Below are 15,310 nucleotides of genomic sequence, written 5' to 3'. Positions count from 1 at the left end.
CATATACTTACTGAGTCAGACCCTTGGTCCATCTAGCTCAGTATTGTCTACACAGACTGGCAGCAGCTCTCCAAGGTTTCGGGCAGGAGTCTCTCCCAGCCCTACCTGGAGATGCTGCCAAGGACTGAACCTGGGTGCTTCTGCATGCAAGCAGGCAGGTGCTTTTCCACTGAGCGACAGCCCCAACCCTTCAGGGGAATATGTCACAGCAGACAGCATTCCCATTTAGCCGCCCAACCAAATGCAAGCAAAGGTGAACCCTGCTTAGCATCGGGGACAATTCATGCCCGCTACCGCAAGACTGCTCAGCGTGTGTGTGTATTATGTAAACCAACCATTGATGACCACGAAGACTGTACGCTTCCAGGATTCCTTTTCCATAGTGACACTGGCCCATACGCTCTGCAATGTCCTGTCTCTCAGGGACGTGGGGACCGGAAAAACAATAGAACAGGCTTTGGGAAATGGGTGCTGCTTTCTGGCTTTCTCCTCGTTTGCGGAGAGGATTAAGGCTGTTGCCACAGCACTCGACATCCACTCTGCAAGTATCTCGTGCTGTTTGCCTGGCTTGATGGAATCACAAGCAAGTAAACAGAGGGGTGGGCGGGAGGAGGGGTGATTCCCAGGGGTTCAGTGCAGGAGGACACGGGAAAGGGGGAACAAAGAGCCGAGGATTAGGACAGGCAAAAGAAGCTGCCAACATTTGCATTTTGCTTGGCCCGGGATGGACTCGCACCCTTGGCAGCGCCGCAGAAATGTGTGTTGTCCTGGAACGGCTCAAAAAGCCGACCTGTGTTAAAGCACTGAGATTCAGCAGCTCAGAAGCAGGTGGCGAACCAGGGCAATTTCCAGGTTATGTGCTACTACCCAGACTCTGGGAAACACCTCTATCGGGCAGCAGCGATCTAGGAAGATGCTGAAAGGCATCATCTCATACTCCACGGGAGGAGGCAATGGTCAACCCCTCCTGTATTCTACCAAAGACAACCACAGGGCTCTGTGGGCACCGGGAGTCGACACCGACTCAATGGCACACTGTACTTACAGGGGTAAAATGCAGGCTCTGATTCCAAGCAACCCCTGTCTTCCCTGGGCATTAAGCTGGGATTTCTTGTTTCATGCATCATTTGGCAGGATAGTATTGAGAACGATGCCCAGAATCTCAAATTCCTGCAATGGGAAAACACAGCTACTTTTTTGCGACGCACATGCAACGTCGTAGCACTATGACGCAAAGATAAAATCCGAAAGATGCAGCATCGGAAATGTGAACGGCACCTTGGTGGAAGCGCAAGGAATGCGGTGTCACAACACAGGAAGTAAGGAAGCACACTTAGCAGATCCGTAGGGACACTGTTGTAGGGTTTTGATCTGGAAAGTGCCCAGCCTTTTCTGCCCCTTCTAAATCATGCATGTGCATGGGGGGGGGCAGGAGCATGACCGTTGATCCCATCTCCTGGCCTCCAAGCCTTCAGCAGGATGGGTGGAAGGGGCCCCCATGTGACTCGGAACCCTGAGAATCAGAGGCTGCTGACTGTGTGAAAAGCCCTCTGTAACCCCTGGCCCCTTTCAGCCCCTTGACCCAATAGGCAGAGGTTGGGGCGTCCCACTGAGTGTGCTTGAAGGTACGGAAAGTCCCATTCATACATCAGGCTCATTCTCATAACCACATGGGGATGGGCTGGAGAGAAGGCACACTCCTACCTTCTGCCTCCCAGATGACCAGAGCCTCCTTGGAGCTCTGCAACTCACACACCCACACAAAGGCAGCAGAATTGTCCCCCTTGCTTTGCATTTGGGTGGGTGGCTGCCTGTGAGCACTGCAAGGTATTCCCTTGACGGTAGCTTAGTGGCAGAGCATTGGCATGTTGCAAACAGGAGGTCCCAGGTTCCCTCCCTGGAAGCATCTCCCAGTAGGGCTGGGAGAGACTCCAGCCTGTAACCTCGCAGAAGCCGCTGCCAGTCTGGGTAGGCAATACTGAGCCAGATGGATCAACAGTTGGACCCAGTAGAAGGCAGCTTCCTGTGTCCTGATGAGTGTGCCTGGTCACCCTTAGCTCCACCAAAGCTTCCCGAGGTGTCTGTGGAAGGGAACCAGCCCTGTCAATGCTGAGTAAACACAGGTGTGTGAACACACCTTTTGCAGCGGAGGCAGCTGAACTTGTTCCGTGTGGTTCTTTGTTTGCTTCCTTGGGTGGCGCAGGGCAGCAATTACGGGCTTCCGTGTCCTTCCTTTATTGCCTGTGAGGAGGTCGTCCCCCTCCATTCCTCCTCCGGCTTTCTCCTATGGAAACCTCCCTGTTGCCAAAGAGCTCAGGGTGCCGCTGCTCACCAGACTTCAGTGCCAAATCAAACACTCGGGGTGGGGCCAAATTCTTTCAGCTGCTGTACCAGCCTGTCAACGTGGCTTTTCATGGCTTTGCTCTCTCTCTCTCTCACCTGGGCTGGAAGACACAGAATGAGTCACCCAGCCTGGAGGCTAACAAGAAGGTTGGGGGTGGAGAGAGACTCTCCTTCCAAGAAAGGCTGCTCAGTTCACCTGACAGGGCCCGAAGCTTCAGTAATAAATGGCTTTTACGAGCAGGAAAAGGTGGAAAGTCTCATGCTCTTCACGGTCATGATAATCTCCCCAGTTCCTGCTTGGGCGGCACCCAGACAATCTCACCTGGCAGCATCTCCAAGATAAGGCTGGGCGAGACAAAAGCAAGGATTAGAACATAGGAAGCTGACATCTACCGAGTCAGACCTTTGGTCTATCTAGCTCAGTGTTGTCTACACCAGGGATTCTCAGTGTTGGGTCCCCAGATGTTATTGGACTTCAACTCCCATAATCCCCAACCAAAGGCCACCAGGGCTGGGGGATTATGGGAGCTGAAGTCCAATAACACCTGGGGACCCAAGATCGAGAATCCCTGGTCTACACAGACTGGCAGTGGCTTCTCCAAGGTTGCAGGCAGGAGTCGCTCTCAGCCCTATCTTGGAGATGCTGCCAGGGAGGGAACTGGGAAACTTCTGCATGCAAGCAGGCAGGTGCTCTTCCCAGAACCACCCCATCCCCTAAGGGGAATATCTGACAGTGCTCACACATATAGTCTCCCATTCAAATGCAAACCAGGGTGGACCCTGCTTAACATGGGGAACCAAAGACCAACTTTCCTCCCACATTATTATGAGTAAAGCTAGTATTGCAAATTGGTAGCATCCTCTGGAGTCCAGCTACTGCCTGATCCATCTGGAGGACCTCGAGAGAGAGAGAGAGAGAGAGAGAGAGAGAGAGAGAGAGAGAGAGAGAGAGAGAGAGAGAGAGTGTGTGTGTGTGTGTGTGTGTGTGTGTGTGTGTGTGTGTGTGTGTGTGTGTGATGGAGGCGGAGTTCAGGGTCCTTCCCACCTTTCAGCGGAGCGGCCAGAATGGACTGCATAGCAGGAGAACGGCAGCACTCCATTTGCTAATCTCCCAGAGTTTGCACTATAAATTTTCCTCGAGCCTCTTAATAAACTATAACGGCAATATTCTGAGAATAATGGTCCATTATGTAAAGTCTTGGGATGACAGGGCAATCAGCAGGAGGATGAATTATGGATCGGGGAGCAACAAGCGAGATTACAAGGTGGAGAGGCCGCATCACAACGAGGCTGAGCTGAGGAAACCCAGCCAGCCACCAGAAGCCCAGCTGCAGGAGCAGTTGGGGAAACAGCATTTTTTTAAGTGATGTGCTTAAAAATGGTTCTACTACCCCTGGATATGTTCCCCTCCCTCCCAGTTCTCAGGCCAGACTGGCTTCATCTTACCCTTCCCCCTGTGCTGCAGACCCAAACCAAATCACCACCCCCAGCCCCAAAAGCTGCTTGTAGCCACAGAGGAATAAATAGGCAGGCACAATATGTGGGAGGGGGAGCAGTTTAAGCTGGGGAATGTCATGACCTTGGATCAAGCAGTCCCCCAACTGGAGGAGAGGGCATATAGTTCAGGGGATGAGACAGAATGTCAAGCCCCTACCACCCAGACCCCAAGTGACTTTACACCACCAGAAGCTCCTATTCCAGGGAGACGGGAGAAGCAGAGCCAACATCCCCAGCACCACTTGAAGATACAGACCTGCCTCCATTCTCTGACTGGGAGGAGTCACTCGAGGGCATACCTGTCCAAGCTGAGATCCCCCAGGACTGCCAGAACCAGCACTTCAAAAGATGATTCAAGGCCCCTTTAAACAACAGAGCTTTCCAAGGGAAAGAGGGAGGCCTGTTAACTCTCTCTGGGCAGCAGATATATGAACCAGCAGTCAGCAGTTCCAAGCATCTGCTGGAGCAACCTTCACCTTATCTTAAGCTTGCCTGCTTGGAGCTGTCCAGGGTCCTGACCCCTTTCCCTGCTGTGTTTCCCCTGGAGCTGTCCAAGGTCTGCGTTCCTCCAGATCAGTGGAAGCCCCAGCTCGGCCATTCTCCACCATCTGGAACAGGATAGGGAATTGGCTTGAGAACAGAGAGTTAAACGCCTCCCCCATGGCCTTGGTCTCAGTAACTCCCATTTCTCATGGCTTGTTTTTGAAAAAGACCTTGGGAGCTCCAGTTGTGGAACACACCACGTCTAGTGAACCCTTGCTAAATGAGCAAAGAGGCCTCTTTTTAAAGTGACGAGTCTCTTATCTTTAACTGGGGGAGAGTAACTGGCCCAGTTCACCCCCAGCACAGCAGCCCACCAGCGGCTGCTGCTGGTTTCTACCTGGTGTTTCATTGGTACTGTGTGCCCTTTGCGGACAGGGAAACATCTTATTTATTAGGCTCCTTCTCACAATCCTTAAGAGGGTAGGAGAAACATCCTACCCACGTTCAGGAGCTGTGGGTGCTCCTGTTTTGTGATCGTGTGTGAGGGGGAAAGCAAGGTAGGGGGCAGGGGAAGTGATAGGCTGCAAAGCTCCCACTGGGGCAGAGGGCTTTCCCTCCTGCGTCATTCAAGAGCTGGGTACTGCTGCTGGGTGTGACAGAGCTCTCCTACCCAGCAGGAGTGTCACATACAATGACTTCCTTTCCCTCCTACCTTGCTTTCCCCCTCACACACTATCACAAAAGAGGAGCATGCACAGCTCCCTCACAGGGACATAGGGACATAGAAAGCTGCCATATACTGAGTCAGACCATTGGTCTATCTAGTTCAGTATTGTCTTCACAGACTGGCAGCAGCTTCTCCAAGGTTGCAGACAGGAGTCTCTCTCTCTCTCAGCCCGATCTTGGAGATGCTGCTAGGGAGGGAACTTGGAACCTAGATGCTCTTCCCAGAGCAGCTCCATCCCCTGAGGGGGAATATCTTACAGTGCTCGACACTTCCCATTCATATGCAACCAGGGTGGACCCTGCTTAGCTAAGGGGTCAAGTCATGCTTGCTACCACGAGACCAGCTCTCCTCTCCTCCTCCTACCCCTGCTAACTGAGCAAAGAGCACCTTTTTAAAGTGGCAATTCTCTTCTATTTAGCACAGCATTCCTCCAGTGGCTGTTGCTGGTGTCTATCTTGTGTTTCTTTTTTAGATTGTGAGCTTCTTTGCGGCAGGGAACCCTCCTTAGTTATTACTGTTTTCCTATGTGAACCGCGTTGAGAACTTTTGTCGAAAAGTGATATAGAAATATTTGTTGTAGTAGTCGCTCCCAAACTTGAGTAGGGTGCATCTCCTACTCCAGGGGTTCCCAACCCGTGGTCTCCCGGATGTTGCTGATTAAACTGTAGCTGAGGATGATGGGAATCGTAGTTCAGCAATATCTGGAGTACCACAGGTTGGGAACCCTTGTCCGACTCTATTGAGGGCCATGAGAATGAGCCTCTTATTTATTTCTTTTTCTGTGTAAACTGCTTTGAAAGCTTTTGTCGATAAGTGGAGCATAAATGTTTGTAGAAGCAGTAGTTTAGTCCTAAGACCAAGAAGCTAGGAGAGGAGAGCTGGTCTTGTGGTAGCAAGCAAGACTTGTTCCCTTAGCTAAGCAGGATCTCCCCTGGTTGCATTTCAATGGGAGACTTGATCTGTGAGCACTGGTAGAGATTCCCCTCAGGGGATGGAGCTGCTCTGGGAAGAGCAGAAGGTTTCAAGTTCCCTCCCTGGCAGCATCTCCAAGATAGGGCTGAGAGAGATTCCTGCCTGCAACCTCGGAGAAGCCGCTGCCAGTCTGTGAAGACAATAATGAGCTGGATGTACCAAGGGTCTGACTCAGTATATGGCAGCTGCCTATGTTCCTATGTAAGCTCTTGGCGTAACTGAGGAGTTCCTGACACCTTGTTTCTCTCCACAGAACAATGTACAGATCGACACTTTGTGCACTGTAGCAAAAAAGGGGGGAAAAGGTGTTTGCATAATCTTATCAGCCTCAGTTCATCAGTATTCTCAGAGATTCCCAAGCGGGTGGAGATACCAGAGGGCGCAAGGTCATCATTAGCAAAGCAAGCTCTTGCCACTTATCACAAACAGGCAAATCAAGGCTTCCATGAGTCTTACCAGCCCATAATTTATTCCACAACCTGGTGCAGTTTCATTTAATCAAGAGTTATCATCTCTGCCCTTTTGGCTGACAGTAATTTTTGCAGCCGAAGTTTTAATGAAATTTAAAAAAAAGGCTGTGAGTCATCCTAATGGAGGATTCGGGCGGATCTGGAAATATATAGTCCTCCGTCTGATTGCATTACTTGTTTGTGGATTGATTGGGAGCATTATTTTATTTCCAAAATAAAATAAGCAGCATTATTTTATTTTGGAAATAAAATAATTCTCCCAGAATTCAGATCATGTGATGACAATGGCATTGGAGCAGGTGCTGCTGACGATTTGCTGAATGTCTTTTAAGAATCCGAAATGCAGCCGAGGAAATTAAGCAAGGACGTTTTTCATGCTTACATTGCATGCGAATAAAATATGGCACATAGGAAGCTGCCATATACTGAGTCAGACCATTAGTCTAGCTAGCTCAGTATTGTCTTCACAGACTGGCAGCGGCTTCTCCAGGGTTGCAGGAAGGAATCTCTCTCAGCCCTTTCTTGGAGATGCTGCCAGGGAGAGAACTTGGAACCTTCTGTTCTTCCTAGAGCGGCTCCATCCCTTAAGGGGAATCTCTTCCAGTGCTCACACTTCTAGTCTCCCATTCATGTACAACCAGAGTGGACCCTGCTTAGCTAAGGGGACAAGTCATGCTTGCTACCACAAGGACAGCTCTCCTCTCCTAACAACATTAGGAGACATCTGGTAAAAACAACATTATTATATCAAAATATTTCTACTTCACTTTCTGGTAACATGCTCACACTAGCTTATACCATAAAAGATTAGAATACCATCTAGATAAGAATGAGTAAAATCTGCAATGAACTCCTGATGACCAGGAGGGCTAGTCTTGGAGTAGTGAGTATGAATGAATTGTCCCCTTTGCTAAGCAGGGTCCACCCTGGTTTGCATTTGGATGGGAGACCACACTTGAATGCCGTCAAATATTTCAAAGAATTATGCAGCTGGAACCCAGGACAAAACTGGCAGCAATGCAGGTGGTGCTTCTTCACGGCCTGGTCCTTGCCCAGGAGGCACAGTCGTGATGAAATTGCAAGAGAGAGAAAGGTTCTCACTCTCGGGAAACGTCCTGTCCTGTCAGCAGACCTCCTTCCTGTTGGAGCGATTTGGCTGGCTGTTCCCAGGAAGCAGCTGATACTTCACCCCCCTGATGCCTTCGGAGATATGCATAGTATAGTAACCCAGCTGGTTGTGTAAAATCTATTGCGTGATGCTGTCTGTTCTGGGTGATGCTCCCTTCTGCTCATTCATTCCCCAGGTCATATCTTGTCGGCCCTGATTAAGTCTCCACGAGGCTAAGAATAGAACTTGGTGCCGTCCCAAGTCTATTCCAGAATGTGTCATCAGTGAGCCCCAAACTCATTCACCTGATGGAGAGAGGCGTCAGGTTAGATTATCTTTCCCTGCCCCGGGAAAGGCAATTAACTGCAATTTGGGCTCGTTTGCCTCGGATGACTATGCCAAAGTCACTCAGATCCCAGAGTAGGAAAGGAAATTAGCCTATTTGCAACATCAGAGAGTGACTCACGGAGCCAGAATGTGGGGTTCAGGTTTGCTGCTGACCTTAGGCTGGCCGGATCCAGGAAGGAGCAGCAGGGGAGGCAGAAGGAATTGCCACCAGCACTCAGGAGGAGCAGATGGAGAACCGCCCAAGGGTTAGGAGCAAGCATGGATTGTCCCCTTTGCTAAGCAGGGTCCTCCCTGGTTTGCATTTGAATGGGAGAGCACATGTGAGCACTGTAAGATATTCCTCCCCTAGGAGATGGGGCCACCTTGGGAAGAGCACCTGCCTGCTTGCATGCAGAAGGTTCCAAAGTCCCTCCCTGGCATCCTCTCCAAGATAGGGCTGAGAGGGACTCCTTCCTGCATCCTTGGAGCAGCCACTGCCAGTCTGGGTAGACAATGCTGAGCTAGATGGACCAAGGGTCTGATTCGGTATAAGGTAGCTTCCTATGTTCCATAAGGGCAACTAGTTTCAGGCTGTTAAAGGGCTTTAATGGTCAATAGCAGCACAGAATCAATCTATTTCAGTCCAGTAAGTAATTAATGTGATTACTTAATCGGTGTGATGTGTTCTATCCCCAGGCACTAACCAACATTCAGGAGGCTACATTTTGGGCCAATTGCCATTTCTGAACTGTTTTTAAAGCTGTGCAATAGTCAATAGTCAACTGCTATTGCACTGTGCAATAGCAGTGCAACAGGTCTGGTGTGAGTTGATAACTGTGGCACAGAGAAACTGAGGCCAGGTCTGCTTTCTCCTGGTAAGGCGGCGGCTGTTGCAGCACGCAAAGCTGGCAAAAGTCACCGGCATCACCTGGATAGGAAGGCCCTTTTTAATAAATAGAATCGGGAATGAATAAGAAATGTGCCTCTTACCGCTAGAGAAGGGCTACAATTTAAATGAAAATCAAATGATATTTCAATTGAAAGCTGGATCAGTACAACATGCAATACGTAGCCATTAGAAAATATAGGGAAGGGAAAGAGAAAAAGAAGCAATTTTCAAGAAAAAAAAAATCCCTTTTTAGATGTCTGGAATAATAGGTACGGCTTGAATGTATCTTCCAATTTATCGCTCTATTGAACATTCTGTAATAACTTAATGGCAGATACCAGCTTATTGTACTTTGGGGGCTTGAAAAATGAAGAAGAAGAAATCTTAATGGGAGAAGCAGCAAGAATCATACTAACAGCAGTGACTACGAATCGTAGTAATAACAGCTTTAGTGGTACGAGCAGCAATAGCAGAAATAGTAGTGGCAGCATTGAGAGTCTTAGTAGCAACATTGATAGTAACAATAGCAGCAATAGGAGTAATAGTAGTAGCAGCATTGATAGTCATAGTAGCAGCAAGTAACAATAGCAGCAATAGCAGAAATAGTAGTAACAGCATTGGTACTAATAGCAGCATCGATAGTAGCAATAGCAGCAATACTAGAAATAGTAGTAGCAGCACTGATAGTGATAGTAGCAGCATTGAGAATAACAATAGGAGTAACAGTAGTATCAGCATTGATAGTGATAGTAGCAGCATTGATAGCAGCAATAGCAACAATGGTAGAAATAGTAGTAGCAGTAATGATAGTAACAATAGCAACAGGAGTAATAGTAGTAGCAGCAGCAGTAATAGTAGTAGCAACAGTAGTGATAGTAATACAGTAGTAGTAGCAACAGTAGTGATAGTAATAGTAATAGCAGAAATGGTAGTAACAGAAGTAGTAATTGTAGTGGTAGTAGCTGCAGTGATGGTGGTAGCAACAGAAATAATAGTAGCAATAGCAGCAATAGTAAAAGAAGTAGCAGCATTGGTAGTAGCAGAGTATCAGCAGCAAGATTTAATTTCTGTTCTGCTTTCCTACAAAGGCAGGCGGCTTATAACAAAAAGCAAAATGCAAAAGACTAGAGGTGGTGGTTAGATTTGGACTTGGATTCAAATCCTGGCTCGGCCTGAAACTGACTGAGCCAGTCACACTCTCTTAGCCGAACCTACCTGGCAGGGTTGCTGTGTGAGGCTAAAGGGGTTGAAGGTGGGTGATGTTTGCACTCCAAGCTGATGTTTACCTCTCCAAGCTGATAGCCCGGCTTGTTTTACAACTATGGTTTGAATTAACCACAGTTTCCGGGGGTGGGGGGAACAGGAAACGATGGTTTGTTCCAAACAGCAAACAGAAGCTGCCGGTTGTATGCAGAGGAGGAAAGGAGAAGGGAGGGTCCTGGCCAAAGTCTTTTGCCTGTTTCTATTCAGAATATCTGAACCAGGCCTAAAGGGCATCATCTCAAGCACAAAAATACAATACGGCCCAATCCCAAACGTATTTTCTTGGGAATCAAGTCTTTCAGAGTACAGTGGGTCTTACTTCCTGGACAATACATTGACGGATGGTGGCCTTTCCAACTCTCCCTGGTGCAAATGGAGAGGGCCATTCTGGAACAGAATCCAGCAACCGAAAAGGCATCTATTGTGAATCAAGGATTTTTCCAGGAAGGGAAAAGGGTCTCAATCCAACCAAAAGGCACTGTTAATTAGTTCTTTCCTCCTCCTCCTCCTCCTCCTCCTCCTCCTCCTCCTCCTCCTATCTATCTATCTGCAGGGATATTGGAAGCTGACAGGCAGAGAAAGCAGAATACAGACTCTCCCCAGCCAGGGAGGGGCCCCCATTCCCCATGAAGCAAACACGATCACCTCTGGCCAACCTCTCGGCGCAGATGGCTGGGCCCGTGTCCACCTTTCCCCCTCCCAACCCCTCTGCCCATCCATTCACGAAACAGCCTTGTTTTCAAAAGAAAAGAAGCCATGTCATTCCTCGGGAGCCTTCCCTCCAGTTCTTAAGGGGAGGCTTTCCCCCCTTCTTTCCTTCCTTCCTTCCATCCACCCTCCTGCTTCCTAAAAACAAGCTCTTCTCTTCCAACTGCTTCCAGTAACTCAGCAATAAGGTGCTACAATTGCAGAGGAGTTTGCCGTAAAACCCGAGGATTCCAAAGCAGCCCGTGTACTACACTCTTGCTGGGAAACGGGGCAGATGTGGCTGTGACAACGGGACAACCAGTGTGCTTGCTGCTGCACCCCCACAATACCTTGTCAACTTTTGTAAATACACACCACAGAGGCATGGTTGGGGCCTCAGTGGCAGAGCATCTGCTTTGCAGGCAGAAGGTCCCTGGTTCAGTTGCTGGCAGCATCTTCAGGTCGGGCTGGGAAAGACTCTTGCCTGAAACCTTGGAGAGCTGCTGCCAGTCAGTGTATAGACAATACTGCACCAGATGGACAAATGGTCTGACTTCGTATAAGGCAGCTTCTGATGCTGCATGCTCTCCTACAAACAAAATAAAAAATGGGAAACCCCTGAACGTCTACCACTCATAGGAAGCTGCCCCATACTGAGTCAGACCCTTGGTCCGTCTAGGTCAGTATTGTCTACTCTGACTGGTAGCATCTCTCCAGGGTTTTTCAGATGGGTATGTCCTAGCCCTGCCTTGAGACACTTCCAAGGACTGAAAAGCAGGGGCACTATCACTGAACTACAGACATATTCCTTCATAGAGATGGAGGTTATGAAACTATTAGATATGAGCTTTGCATTTATTCATCTTTACCCCCACTTTTGGAAAGTATGAAAGATGGGAAGTCTGAGACAAGTGGCCTGAGGCAGTAACACCCAGAAGGGTTTGGTGGTGGCTGTTTTTTTTCATCCCCTGCAATGTTGTGGGAGCGGGAGCAGTCTATCTGAGCCACGCGGAGCTAAAATGTCAGCAACATTGCAGGCGACCACTCCTTAAGAGGTTACCTCCAGTGCCAGTTTCCAGATAGCAAGAGTGTGGTTGAATTCGGAAGCTGCCGGGCTGTAGGAATTCCTGGTTTCCACACTGGGCTCCTGCAAACAGGGAGGAGAGCTGGTCTTGTGGTAGTACGCATGACTTGTCCCCTTAGCTAAGCAGGGTCTACCCTGGTTGCATTTGAATGGGAGACCACATGTGTGGGCACTGGAAGATATTCCCCCTCTGGGGATGGAGCTGTTCTGGGAAGAGCAGAAGGTTCCAAGTTTCCCTCCCTGGCAGCATCTCCAAGATAGGGCTGAGAGAAATTCCTGCCTGCAACCTTGGAGAAGCCGCTGCCAGTCTGTGAAGACAATACTGAGCTAAATAGACCAATGGTGTGACTCAGTATATGGCAGCTTCCTATCTTCCTCTGTTCCTAAGCATTCCAATCATCACCCCTGCCTTTTGGACACCTCCCAAGTTATTCAGGAGCCTGAACTTGTATTCCCGCAACTTGTATTAAGCCAAGGCGGGGATTTAACTAGAGACATTCCCTGTCCTGCCTGAGGAGAGAGGCAAACATGCTGACAGCAGAACAGAAAACAAGAAGTCCTGCAAGGAAATCCAAGTGAGGGGTGTTGGGATAATTCCAAAGCGGACGATTCCTCCTTCTCCATCTCCACCCCAAATCATTTCAAGATGTCGGCTGGATCCATATCCTTTCTGTGTGGATCCTCAGCAGGTGCAGGAATTGTCTGTGTCAGAGGCTCCTCGATGTTCTCGGACTACAACCCCCATCACCCCCCCAGCCACAACGCCTGGGGGGTGATGGGAGTTGTAGTCCGAGAACCTCTGGAGATCCAAGTTTGAGAAACCCCTGGCCTGTGTGTTCACACTGCAAATAATCTTCCACAGATGTCCACAGCAGTCAATTCCCATCACCAAGGGACGGACAGTCAGCACATTTCTGAGAGCGCTCGAACATGTATTCCAAAGAGCATTCAGAGGGCTAGGGAAGGGAAAATTAATCTTTTGCTTCCAAGCTTTTTCTTCTCCACTCACCCACCCACCCCCAGCCCCGTATGCCTTTTGCTATGCTTTCTCAATCCGTTTCAAGAAATGTTTGTGATGTGGGCACAGGTGCTCATCTCAAACAATGCAAGAAGGTTTGATCTAATTTTAGCCCCTTTTTCCGGTACATATTTCCATATCCAGCGAGATACTGAGAGAAGGATGATAGGAATGTGGCCAATCAGGTGGCGGCAGAAGGAACTGCTCCCCTCCCTACCCCCCACCCCCACCCGGCCCCTCTGCTGTTTTATTTAAAACACACACACATACACTGCCAGAGAATACTTTCTTTCGATGTTGTGCAATAAATGCTAGAAAACTTTTTCCATTCTGGCGCCAAGGCATTTTCCATGGAGAAAAGTCATGCTATGGTGCATAATCCCCAGACACAATGGTGGCTGAGGATTGTGGGATTTGTAGTCCAACAACATCTAGGGGCCCAAGTTTGAGAACCCCGCTGCTGTAGCGAACAATTTGAGGGCTGCCTCTCAAGGAAATTGACTGGTTGACTGGAAATTGACTGGAAATTGACCAAGGAAATTGACTGGTTGAAAGGCGGGAGGTGATTAGTCAATGAAAAAGTGAATGAGGCCATATGAAGCGTCCTTGGATCGGGGCCACCCCCATTGGCCCCTCTGGGAGCTGTTCGTGGAAGGTGTTTGGGATTGAATCTGGAACCTTCTGCATACCAAGCACGTAAAAAGGGCCACTTTGTATTTTAGCCCATTGGAATTCTCATCATTCAGTTTTCTGGTTTCAGCCCGTCGGCCTATTAAACAACCAGTTAAATTTAAACAAATGTCCATATGGGCAATATCTCAACACAGGCACCCTTCTAAGGCCCTGAAAGAAATGTGAGATCACTGACAACTGGATAAAAACAAGAACTGGTGGTTAGAAGGAAAGGCCACTGTTCACTTTCCCCCCTCTTTCATGCCATTCCAGGAGATCAAGCTGGTCTCGCAGTAGCAAACATGGGTTGCCCCCTTTGCTAATCAGGGTCCTCCCTGGTTTGCATTTGGATGGGTGACTACATGCAAGCACAGTCTGCTGTAAGATATTCCCCTTAGGGGATGGGGCTGTAGCAGAATGATAGAGCATCTGCTTCCTTGCATGGTCCACACCCTGGTCTGGCAACATCTCCAAGTAGGCCTGGGAGCGACTCCTTCCTGAAACCTTGGGGAGCTGCTGCCAGTCAGTGTGGACAATACTGAGCTAGATGGACCAAGGGTCTGACTCAATATAAGGCAGCTTCTTATCAGCATTAAAATAGCTTTTTAAAAAATAAGCATGGTATTCGCCTGGCTGAACACTCTTCCTGTCCTTGGTGGTGAGAACCAGCCCTTCTCCCCATCAGTCTTTCTTGTTGCCATCATCAGCACGATAAAACATGCCCACGAGCTGTCTTCCGATTCCAAGGCAGTCAGCGTCCCTGCTATCCTTGGAATGACAAGGTCAAGACCCAGCTCCTCCCTTAAATCATGAATATTCATCACTGTGCTCTGCCACCTCTCTGGGAGGCTGATAATTAGGCAATAATGATCTTGGGTCTCCAGGGCCTTCCCAGCCTCAAATTAGCTGCCATGATCTGGCTCTTCCGCCATTTGTATTCCAAGCCATCCCTGGCCTCCCCAGAAAGCTAGACCCAGACAGGAGGCAACACGGAGGGGGACCTTTAGAAAGCAAAGGAGTAGCTCTGAAAGCCAGGGAATCCAAAGAGGAGGAGGAGGAGGAGGACCAGGATGAGGAGAGAACTGGGAAAGAGCTTCCAATCTGCTGGTCAGGACAGGAGCTCGTTTTTGCCAGAGGGTGGTGGTGGTGGCAGTCCAAGGCTTCATAAGGCAAGGGTTCTCAAACTTGGGTCCCCAGATATTGTTGGACTACAACTCCCAGCATGCAACTGGGGATGACGGGAGTTGTAGTCCGACAACATCTGGGGGCCTAGGTTTGAGAACCGCTGTCATAAGGCCTTGCTGCCAGATCTCACTGCCACGGATGCTGTCCGTCCACGGACCTCTCTGACTTCTGCAGTTGGCAGCTGGGGGGTGTGGGGCTTTGGCCAGTGGGCTGCCAGTTGCTGACTTCAGGGATGTGCCTCCTCCGTCACATGATGGAGCCCCTGCACGACTCAAACCAAATCACAAGTAGAGACGAACTGGATCCATGAGCTGGTCATGTGGGACCGCCATTTAAATTCCGCGTCCAGCTGATCACGGAAAAGCAACCACTTAGTGATGCTCACGACTCCATCATCACAGCCCTGGTACGTAAGAGTAGAAACAAAGTCCTGGTGGGTTGAGGCTGAGGCCCAGCATCCCGCCCTGTGTAGTGGCCAAGAAGGTGCACCCAGGAAGCCCACAGGCAGGGGGATAACTACCCCCTCCAGTTTGCTAGCACCTGGTGTTCAGGGCATGCCTCCTCTCATCCTATGGAAATACACAG

The sequence above is a fragment of the Hemicordylus capensis genome, chromosome 10, assembly GCF_027244095.1.
Source record: "Hemicordylus capensis ecotype Gifberg chromosome 10, rHemCap1.1.pri, whole genome shotgun sequence".
Classification (NCBI taxonomy): Eukaryota; Metazoa; Chordata; class Lepidosauria; order Squamata; family Cordylidae; genus Hemicordylus; species Hemicordylus capensis.
The sequence above is the reverse complement of the archived record's forward strand: the minus strand, read 5'-3'. Positions refer to the sequence as shown.